Source organism: Triticum urartu, chromosome 2A, assembly GCF_056163025.1.
Source record: "Triticum urartu cultivar PI428250 chromosome 2A, HENAU_Tu73, whole genome shotgun sequence".
NCBI lineage: Eukaryota > Viridiplantae > Streptophyta > Magnoliopsida > Poales > Poaceae > Triticum > Triticum urartu.
This window is the reverse complement of record NC_141874.1, coordinates 762,464,387-762,475,861: the sequence shown is the minus strand read 5'-3', so window position 1 is coordinate 762,475,861 and position 11,475 is coordinate 762,464,387. Positions and strand designations below refer to the sequence as shown.

The 11,475-nt window shown below is 44.8% G+C and overlaps 1 pseudogene; it reads left to right on the top strand.

The window, feature by feature from the left end:
• Window positions 1-8,864: 8,864 nt before the first annotated feature.
• Window positions 8,865-11,026, top strand: LOC125538507 (protein CANDIDATE G PROTEIN-COUPLED RECEPTOR 7 pseudogene; annotated as a pseudogene).
• The last annotated feature ends 449 nt before the right edge of the window (window positions 11,027-11,475 follow it).

Here is an 11,475-nt window from a genome sequence, read left to right as displayed (position 1 = left end):
ACCCAAATGATCTGAAAATTGACCAGCGCATGACCATACCTAAGTAACTTACCTACACAAATTTTGAGCTCATTTCATTCATCCAATCTCTCTCACTAGTTTTCCCAAGTTTCTGTCCATAGAAGAGCATTGTGAAGGAAGTACTACTTTGGCATGTCCAAATGGTATCAATTTTCTACAATGCTTTTCTATGACCAAATAACCATCCTCCACAAAATTTCAGCTCAATCCATTCATTATTTTGAGCCCAGCTTCAACATTCATATTTTTGTCCAGCGTGGTACTTTGCAAAGCAAGTACCACCTAGGATCCTCCTTTTGAGCTAAAAATTTGTGAAGACATTCTCCTTAGTAGATGATCATCCTCAGCAAAAACTCACGCCCATTGGCCATGTGCATTTCCCGTACCGCTAATCAAACACTTGGCTGCTAATTCATGTTTGAGCATCGATCGGTCTTCTCGTGAGAATCTTATATTGTAATTTTCTTCCTAGTACCAACCTGGGGAGTGCCCAACCCAATAGACATGCCTAGGCCGCCCAGAACACAAGGCAACGCCACGGTCACGCGGTGACCACGCGGCGGGCATGCGAGCTTACGCGCTCTAGAGTTCGGGCCCTCGGCCACCGTCCAAACCTCAATGTCTCTCCATAAAACCATGTATTTCTGATTAAATAGGTACTTATGTAACTAGAAATGATTTTTGGAAAAAAATAAATAGCAAACTATGAGGCAGCTGCAGTTCAAATTTGACCCGCTTCCAACTGAATCGACGGGAATTTGTCTTTTTCACCAGAGGTGGATCAAAAATTTTGACACCCAACCATTTTTTCAATTGTGCATTAAATACGTCCTAATATTTTAGAAAAATGATTTGGTCCAATTTTGCAACAATTATTTGGTAGTTCCTTCACAAAAAAACCTCCTTTCGGGCACTCAGAAAATGAAAAATGGTTTTTTCGTCCAAAGAAAATGAAAACTTCCTTAGGCAACATTGTTTGCCATTCCAATATGCACCCTTGTGCACAATATGAGATCATTTGAATAAACTATGCCACGAATGTGGCCATAAGATTGATCGTTTGGCTTGAAAACCATGAATCTTCAGAGATGATAGCTCATTTCTGAGAACACTTTTTTAAAATAATTGCCGTATTACAAGTTTGTTATTTTTCCTGGGAACTTGGCCACATATAATGACACAATGCGAAGGTTTCCCAATTTTTTGATTTTTTTTGAATTTTTTATGCCCGTTTCAAAATGCGGTCAAAACGGCGGGAATGACCGTTCCTAGCTAGTTGTTGAATCTTGGAATTTTTTTGGTGTTTCTCTGATTAAATAGATACTTATGTACCTAGAAATGATTTTTGAAAAAAATAATGAGCAAACTATGACGCAGCTGCAGTTCAAATTTGACCCGCTTCCAACTGAATCGACGGGAATTTGTCTTTTTCACCAGAGGTGGATCAAAATTTTTGACACCCAACCATTTTGTCAATTGTGCATTAAATATGGCCTAGTATTTTAGAAAATTGATTTGGTCCAATTTTGCAACAAATATATGGTAGGCCCTTAAAAAAAACTCATTTCAGGCACTCGGAAAATGTAAAATGGTTTTTTTGTCCAAAGAAAATGAAAACTTACTTAGGCAACATTGTTTGCCATTCCAATATGCACCCTTGTGCACAATATGAGATCATTTGAACAAATTATGCCATGAATGTGGCCATAAGATTGATCGTTTGACTTGAAAGCCATGAATCTTCACACTTGATAGCTCATTTCTGAGAACACTTTTTTAAAATAATTGCCATATTACAAGTTTGTTATTTTTCCTAGGAACTTGGCCACATATAATGACACAATGCGAAGGTTTTCCAATTTTTTGATTTTTTTTTGAATTTCTTATGCCCGTTTCAAAATGCGGTCAAAACGGCGGGCTTGACCGCTCCTAGCTAGTGGTTGAATCTTGGAATTTTTTTGGTATTTCTATGATTAAATAGATACTTATGTACCTAGAAATGATTTTTGGAAAAAAATAAAGAGCAAACTATGAGGCAGCTACAGTTCAAATTTTTGGAAAAAAATAAAGAGCAAACTATGAGGCAGCTACAGTTCAAATTTGACCCGTTTCCAGCTGAATCGACGGCAATTTGTCTTTTTCACCAGAGGTGGATCAAAACTTTTGACACCCAACCATTTGGTCAATTGTGCACTAAACATGGCCTAGTATTTTAGAAAATTGATTTGGTCCAATTTTACAATAAATATATAGTAGGTACTTCATAAAAAAACTCATTTTGAACACTCAAAAAATGAAAAATGAAATTTCGGTAGTTAGGCATTGAATCTTACAAACATTTCAGAGTATCTCTGATGAAATATATACTTTAGTATCTATAAATTATTTTTAGAAAAATTAAATAGGTACTTTAGTACCTATTAATGTGAATAAAGTAGAAGAAAACAAAAATGTAAACACAATTTGTTTTACTTTATTCTCATTGGTGGAACTAGCTCTCACCCGGATCTATGACGTGGCGGCCATCCATCCATCCATCCAACCCCTTGCCCTAAAAAAAATCTACCCATCCCCTGCCCTCGTCTCCCACACACCCACCACCCCGACCCCTTCCCTCCCCTCGCATCGCGCCGCCACCCATCTAGCCATCCCGCCCTCCCGCATCACGCCGCCATCCACATCCATCCCCTGGCCGCTCTCCCCCGTTCCGAGCACTTGATGGCGTCGGCCCGGCCCCCAAAACCCCCGCGGAGGCCACCGCATCCCTCCATCGTTCGCCGTTGTCGCCGCCGCCGCGCGATGCACTTGGGGATCTGCTTCGTGCGACCCCAAGTGGCCCTTCTCCTCCTCGCCCTCCCCCGCCTCCCCGTGCCGCCGCACATGAAGAAGGCCAAGCTCCCCACCGTCTCCTCCTCCTCCTCCGCCGGTCACACCACTCGTCCCCTCCTCTCTCTCCCCCGCACACCCCAGCGCTCCATGCAGCAAACCCCAGCGCTCCCCGATCCAGATCCCTCCCCTCCCCTCGCCGCCACCCACCCCTCCCCCGCCGCCACCCACCTCCAACACCCACCCCTCCCCTCGCTGCCACCCACCTCCGCCACACCTCCCCTCCCCACCTCAGATCCTCTCCCCACTCCCAGATCCAACTTGCCACCAGAGAACGAGGAGGTCGCGGCCAGGATCTTCGAGACGCGGTGGTCGTCGAGGCGGGGTCATGACGCGGGGCCGGCCATGGAGGCGGTGGTCGTCGACGCGGTGTCCAAGCTGCTGAAGGCCGGCATCGCGCTGTCCGAGATCTCCTCTGCTCCCTGGGCTGGTGAGTCGCCAGATCTCCGCTGCTCTTGTTTGATTCGCTTGAGGTTTCGCTGGGCGTTATGCATATGCGTGACCCTCCCTGTTCGATGTGTCTGCGGTCAGGTGATGCCCTTGAAGGTGAAGACGGGCTGAGATGGCAGGCTGCTAGTTGCCTCGGCCCCGAAGATGAAGATGAAGGTGGAGGAGAGCGAGCGTGGGTGAGATGGCCTCTCGCAGCATGTCCGACCGCCCCTACTCCCCTGACGAGCGCATGCTGCAGCTCCTAGGCAAGGTATGCATCTCCCTCTGTCCTTCCCTTCCCCTACTGTTGCTGCTCTCCCCGGTCTCACTCCTCATCTTGTCTCTTGTGCAGGGTACACGAACTCCACTTCTTCCGCCAGCCACCCTCCCCTCTGCGCCCAGCTTGTGGAACACCTCCACACCATCTTCGGAGCCGCCTGCTGGTGAGATTGGTGTTCATTGTGGCGCAATAGTGACTACACATGCCATCGAGTTAGTGATGTAGTCATGTAGGCAGCGAAGCTTAAAGTGTTATGTTTACTTCACATAAATTGAAAAGGGTATCATTTCATACTTTTGGTTTGGTTTGTGAATCTGCTTCACTTAAATTTCAGCCTGAGCTAGTAGTTAACTAAAGGAATGCTCGGTACATTTAGAGATATTATATCACTATGCTAATGTGTTTCAACAAGAGAGTACCGTCTACTAGTCTGTTAATCTGTGAGCGATGGATAGTTTAATCACGGCTTGTTTCCAGACTTGTATTAACACAGCATTCCCCTTTTAAAATTTCTACTACTAGTCTGTTAAAAGAGATCTCAACAATGCTATTTTAGTGAGCTTATTTGTTGTCGGAGACTGGGTAATGATAAAAGACTGCCACGATTAAGTTCAGAAACGATAGTATGTGCTACATTCGATCCTGGGTTGTATAACATATTTGTTACTGCAGGTCACCCATCCTCGAGGAGCAGGAGGGACGCATCTAGTTGGCCATCAAGGGCCTGCTCTGCTCCTCTTGTTCATCTTATGGTATCTTGTTCTCTGTGATAACTGTTGACTTGCAAGATACAATGTTGATTTACCATATATGCTCTTGTCTCACCCATAACTTTGTTTATATGCCTGGTTTCAAGTGAACTTGTCATAGCTTATATTGTTGCTTTTGTGGATACTGCTACCCGTTGCTTCAATGCTGCCTTAACTTGTTAGCATGTTCATGTGAATTGGCTAACTGCTGCCTGTTAATTACTACTACTCACTGCTGCTGTATTCTATTGGCACCAACTCTGCTGCTCGTGTATTATATATATTCTTCTTGCTCAAGCACAAGAGCACTAGTGCTATGTTGCTGCCTGTGACAGTCCATGGACAAACTCTGTTAATTTATTGACCCTGTCATTCTATGCTTAAATGATGAAAAAGTCGCATTTTGCTTGTTCTAACATGCTGTTAGGTTTGCTTTTATTTTGTTCCTAACCATTTTGTTTGATAACTTGCAGATGCTAGCCTTCCTTCGTGTTTTGTCGTGAGGTCCAGGATGAACAACTCGGGCTCATTGGAGATAGCCTGATGTAAACCTGATATATTATTATTGTATATAGCATCGTGAGGTCCAGATGCTTGTATATATTATTGTAAACCTGATAGTTACCTGATGTAAATCTGATGGTTGATTGTAATAATGTGCCAAGTTTGGCTCTGTTTGATTATATTCATGATGTGAACCATGTTTTTCCGGATTAGTTATGCTCTGTTTGAAGCATTTTATTTTCTGTCTGTTTTGATTTAATATTGTTATTTATTTACTGGAAAATTGAGATCTGAAGAATCTAACCTACTTATTAGAACTGGTCCCATCTCACTAGTGGGCCCATCTTTTGAAAAAAAATCATAAACTTTGTAGCCAAAAAGGCCACGACCCAGAAAAATAAAAAGGCTGAATTGGTGGGCCTGGTCCATGGGAACTAACAATAAAAAAGGCTGCAATACTGGGCTTGGCCCATGAACCTGACCAAAAATTGGTGAAAATAAAAACAAAAGGCTGAATTGTTGGGCTAGGCCCATGTAGAAAATCGAATTGGACCAGGCTGAATCTTGTGCCACGTCAGATTGCCACGCTGGATGCCTACGTGGCCTGGGGAGGTTGCTAGTGACCAAAACAGAACAATAGGCTTATTTTGGTCATAAACGTTTGCGACCATTTCAGAAGAAAGGTCGCTATAGTCAGTTTACGACGGCCAGCTTTTGACCTTATGTTTTTGGTCACAAAAAGGTCACAAATGGAAATTTGTGACCATTCAGTGACCAATAGTGGTGGTCACAAGTTGACATATTTCTTGTAGTGGGGAGAGAGTGGGAGAGGGGGCAAAGCTCGGGTTGGGGTGTGCGGGGTGGGGGAAGTGGGGGAGGGGGGCCAAGCCGCTGGATAAGTCACAGTGCAGCGCCCGAATGCTAGGCGCTGCACATTACATGTGTGGCGCCTAGCTCGGAGGCGCTGCACTGCTGGGTGCGGGCCCAAGGGTTGCCACGGTGGACTGGCGTGCAACGCCCCAGAGCTGGGCGTTGCACCGTAGTGTGTGGCGCCTGCATGGCGGGCGCTACACAAAAGGGTCAGTGTTGTGAAATAGTTTCGCGGGCAGTTCATTCTGTGAATTGATTTCGTCCCGAGGTCAAAATTGTCAAATTTGCCCGAAACGAAAGGCCTCCTGCACCTGCACCTGATCTACAAGGATCCCATCGCCATGGTGGCGCGGCTGCTGCTCCGCTTCCTTAGGCGGCCTCCTCCGGGCTCCTCCTCTACGGCCGCTCACCAAGCCAGTGGTCTCCTCCATGGCTCGCCATCGCCATCACCGGTACTGTTTCTTCCTCTTATGTGTCCCTCCCTCCTTTCCTCTGTTGCTTGTTCTACAACGGTCACATTTTGCCTACGTGAATGTGGTAGCTTTGGTAAAAATAGTCATTTAATTTTCGAGCTAGCTCTTTCACTAGATTCTTCATGCTTCGCGTTGTGTCCGCTTGGTTTAATCAATCTGGATGTGAATTTCACACACACTCCATATATAGGGCGTGGGGCATCCTCATGCAGTCATGATGCGGAGAGGTTTCGGAGGATGACATTCTTCGCAGTCTAAACCGCTCCAAGGCCGCCTCGGTTTTGGGGCGGTAGCCAATGCAGTCTCTGCATCCTTTGCTGCGCTTCTGCTGCCCCCTTTTTCAACCAGAAATCGATTCCCATGTGGCCGCATGACCGTGGAGGCAACATGGAGAAGAGGCAGTGGACTGATGATATTATCGCTGCTAATCTCCTATGAGTCTTACAATGCTAAACTCAGTCAAGCACCATGCATGCAAGATTTCCTCCCTTCCATTTAGCTTCTTGATGTGTTTCTTGATTCTTTTTTATTTTACACGTGCTTGGTTGGATTGCAGGGTTTATGTGGCAGATATAGCATCGAAAAGGAAGCTTACTCAGTGGGGCGGTAAGGTTTGTTCTTCCGCAGGCTTAGAATTCACTGATATATGTTCTGTCCATGTATTGTCCATCTAATTAATGCTTCCTGAATACAACGGTTACATTGAAAAGTAGATACGTTGGAGACGTATCAGGCGGTAGCCATGGCGAGGAGGGGCTCTAGGGGTGAATTGAGGGCTTGGGGAGGCGTCTAGGAGAGTGGGGAGGAGCTTGGATGTCTTGGGAGGCCTCGGGGACGGCTAAAATAGCTAGGGAAAAGATCTAGGTGAGCGCGGCTACGGCGATGCATGTGCTGACGCTCTAGTGCAACGAGGCCGCGCGGAGGGCATAGTGGCATGTCCAAAGGACTCACATGGCGCGAAGAGGCCATGGGAGCACTCGAGAAGGCTTGAGGGCGATGCGTTTACTCAACCATGGAAGAGGGGACGCGGACAGCACGCGGATGTGGCTACCGTGGAGGGAGGAGGAAGAAAGAGGAATGGACGAGGGCTTGAAAGCGAGAGTGTGGCTATGGTCCGGGGAAGCTACTAGACATGGCTAGGTGGCGAGGGAGCGGCAAATGCACTGTGGACGAGGGCCCCAATTCTAGAGCACGTCGGGTGGCATGCCAGCCGCATGGTCACCGCATGACCGCGTTGTTGACATGCGTTCTGGATGGCCCAAGAGTGTTTGGCGTGTTGATCACTACCCTAGTAGATGCCAGGAAGAAGGAGACAACAAAAGAGCTCAGGGAGTGGCTAGACTTGGCACAAAAGCGAATCTGCATTAAGGTGTTTGATCAATGGTGTGGGGAATGCACAGGTCCAATGGACCTAAATTTTGGCTGAGTATGATAACGCACTAAGATGATCACTGTGGCAAGGTTTAAGCTCAAATGGAGGGGTCAATACAGCACTTGCTTTGCAATGTGCCAACCTGGCCAAAAAAATGAAAATGGAAGATGCACTCACATGGATGATTGGATTGAGCTAAAAAAATTGTTAGGATGGTCATTAGGGCATATAAAGGCACTGTAAAACTTTCATACCATTTGGATTAATATAAATGGTACTTCCTTCACAATGCTCTTCTCGGCACACAATCTTGGGAAAATTATTAAGAGAAATTGACTAGATGAAATTAGCCCAAACTTGGTTGAGTGATGTTATATAGGTAGGATCATGCCCTGGTAAATTTTCAGCAATAATTGAGCAATATAAAATACAGTTGCTTCACAAACTGAAAAATATGACCAGAAGCAAAGATTGGATGGTGAGCTCACATAGATCGTTGGATGAATCTCAAATTTGGAGGAGAGGAATGATTTCAGCATATGGAGGATGTGTCGGAATTTGAACTCATTTGGATTATGCCAGCTAGTACTTCCTTCACAAAGTTTCTTTCTCGACATGAACTTTGGAAAATAGCTGAGCAATATTACTAGGAAAATGGAGTTCAATTTGGCATGAGTCCATGATTTGGATAGGAAAGAGTGACCAAACATTTTGGGAGTAATCAAGCAAAGATAAATAGCACTTCCTTCACAAAGTGCTATTGTGGACAGGATAGGAAAAACAATATTCCTGACTTATTTTTGAACTAGGCCGGGAAGGATTTTGACATATTCGATATTTGAGGAAGAAGATATCTAAAGAATTTAGGAGAATTTTGGGGGAATTTTGGAAATGACAGAAATATAGGTTGCCTCGCAACCTAGGTCAATCAGGGTTATTCATTTAATAGAAAAAACGACTATTCCCAAGAAAAATAATTTGGGATTGGGCTAAGATGGAAATGATATGGCCTTGGGAATATTTTGAGAGTGACAAGCCACTAGGGAGAGGAATCAATGATGATCTTCCCAGGTTTCAAGACCACAGAGCCACGGAAAAAGAAATCCAAAGAAAAAACCAAATAAATTCAATAGAAAAAGAAGGGCCAAAAACCAGAGTGTCACAACTCTACCCCCCCCCCTTAAAAGAATCTCTTCCTCGAGATTTGTTTGCTAAGGAAACAAGTATGAATATTCTTGTTCCCCGACGAGTACAGCCTCTTCTTCACTAACTACGCGCTCGAGACCGTCGTCACCATGGAGGTACGCACCGACATGTACAACACCAACCCGGACAGCACCAAGGACTACCTCTCCGTCCGCCAGGCCCCCGTACTGACAATCTATGCCTTCTTCACGCTCGGTTACGTCGTCTTCCTGGACGGCTGGTTGTACCTCATCCTCTACCACAACCGCCTCTCGGGTGGGAGGTGATGTTCTATCTATTCCAGCTTGTTAGGGGTGTGATCTTGTTCCCCGTGATCGCGCTGATTGGTATCGGGTGGTCTTTTCTCAAGCCCTTCCTGCTGGACAAGGAGAAGAAGGTTCTCATGGTGGTGATCCCGTTGCAGGTTGTAGCTAACATTGCTGTAGCAGTCGTTGGTGAGAATGGGCAGTATTTGCAAGAATGGGTGACATGGATCTTGTTTGATGATGTAGCCTACTGCTATGCGGTGCTCTTCCCAGTTTTGTGGTTGATGCACTCACTTCGAGACTCATCCAAGACAGACGGCAAAGCTGCCTGAACCCTTGCCAAGCTCATGCTCTTCCACAGTTCTATGTCGTTGTGATTGGATACTTGTACTTCACAAGGATCATTGTCTACCTGCTCAAGACAATCACCAACTACAAGTACAGATGGGTGAGTGTTGCGGCAGAGGAGGTGGCCACCATGGCATTCTACATGTTCAAGTCGGCTGAGAGGAACCAGTACTTTACCCTGGATGACGATGAGGAGGAGGCTCTCCGTGAGGAGTTCGAGCTTGATAAGTTCATTTTGCATCATGTTTTCATGATGTTATTTATAATGTTTTTATGCTTGATAACACTTTATGGACTAATTCAAATGCCTTTTCTCTCATAATATGCAAGGTTTACACAAAGAGGGAGATTGTCGACAGCTGGAATTCTGGACCTAAAAAAGCTATGTCAGAGACACTTATTTTGCACATCTCCAAATGAGATGAAATTTTACGAAGAATTATTTTGGAATAAATAATAAAATATTGGAGAAAAGAACTACCAGAGGGGGGCTACCTGGTGCCCACAAGACACCAGGGCGCGCCAGCCTCTCCAGGCACGCCCTGGTGGGTGGTGGGCAGTCTGGCCCACCTCTAGTGTCCATCTTCTGGTACATAAGGTCTTTTGACCTATAAAAAAAAGAGAGGACTTTTGGGACGGAGCGCCGCCGTCTCCAGGCGGAACATGGGCACGAGCAGTTTTGCCCTCCGGCGGAGCGATTCCGCCGGGGGAACATCCCACCCAGAGAGGGAAATCGAAGCCATCGTCATCACCAACAACCCTCTCATCTTTAGGAGGCCTATTTTCATCAACAACTTCAACAGCACCATCTCATTTCAAACCCTAGTTCATCTCATGTGTTCAATCTTTGTACTGGAACCTCATATTGATACCTATGGGTGACTAGTAGTGTTGATTACATCTCGTAGTTGATGCTATGTGGTTTATTTGGTGGAAGATTATATGTTTAGATCCATTATACTATTTAATACCCCTATGATCTTGAGCATGAATATTTTTGTGAGTAGTTACCTTGGTTCCTGAGGCCACGGGAGAAGTCATGTTGCAATTAATCATGTGAATTTCATATCCGTTCGATATTTTGATGATATGTATGTTGTAATTCCCTTAGTGATGTTATGTGAATGTCGGCTACATGACACTTCACCATCTTTAGGCCTAAGGGAATGCATTGTGGAGTACTTATTAGATGATGGGTTGCTAGAGTGACAGAAGCTTAAACCATAGTTTATGCGCTATATCGTAAGGGGCTGGTTTGCATCCATATGTTTAATGCTATGGTTAGATTTTATCTTAGTACTTTTATCGTAGTTGCGGATGCTTGCGAGGGGGTTAATCATAAGTGGGAGGCTTGTTCAAGTAAGAACAGCACCCAAGCATCGGTCCACCCACATATCAAATTATCAAAGTAGCGAACGTGAATCAAACCAACATGATGAAAGTAACTAGATGAAATTCCCGTGTGCCCTCAAGAATTCTTTGCTTATTATGTGAGACCATACCGGCCTGTCCTTTGGCATCAAAAGGATTGGGCTACCTAGCTGCACTTATTGTTACTATTGTTACTTGTTACTTTTTACAAATTATCTTGCTATCAAACTACCTGTTACCGACTATTTCAATGCTTGCAGATATTACCTTAATGAAAACCACTTGTCATTTCCTTCTGCTCCTCGTTGGGTTTGACACTCTTACTCATCGAAAGGACTACGATTGATCCCCTATACTTGTGGGTCATCGGAGTTCTAGAGTGTTGCGAGGGGATACATGATGACAAGAAATGCAGCCCTACCTGTTCAATTTCTCCTCCTTGTGATGTTGGTCATACTATACAGATGCAGGATTTAACTTATATTTGTCTATGTACTGTTCTAAATCTTCACTTCTGCTTATTTCTTTTAGCTTCAAATGTTGTCGGTGAGACCAGGGGTAATTTGGATTGCTTGTGTCATTTTACCAAGTCTCGGTTTTGCTTCGTGCCCAGTTGTTATATTTCCTTTATGAGCAAACAATTTCATTTGTACAGTGAGAAGAGAATATTGATTAACATCTTGATGCCTCATAATATGACAGCAAGTTCTGTTAGTGTATT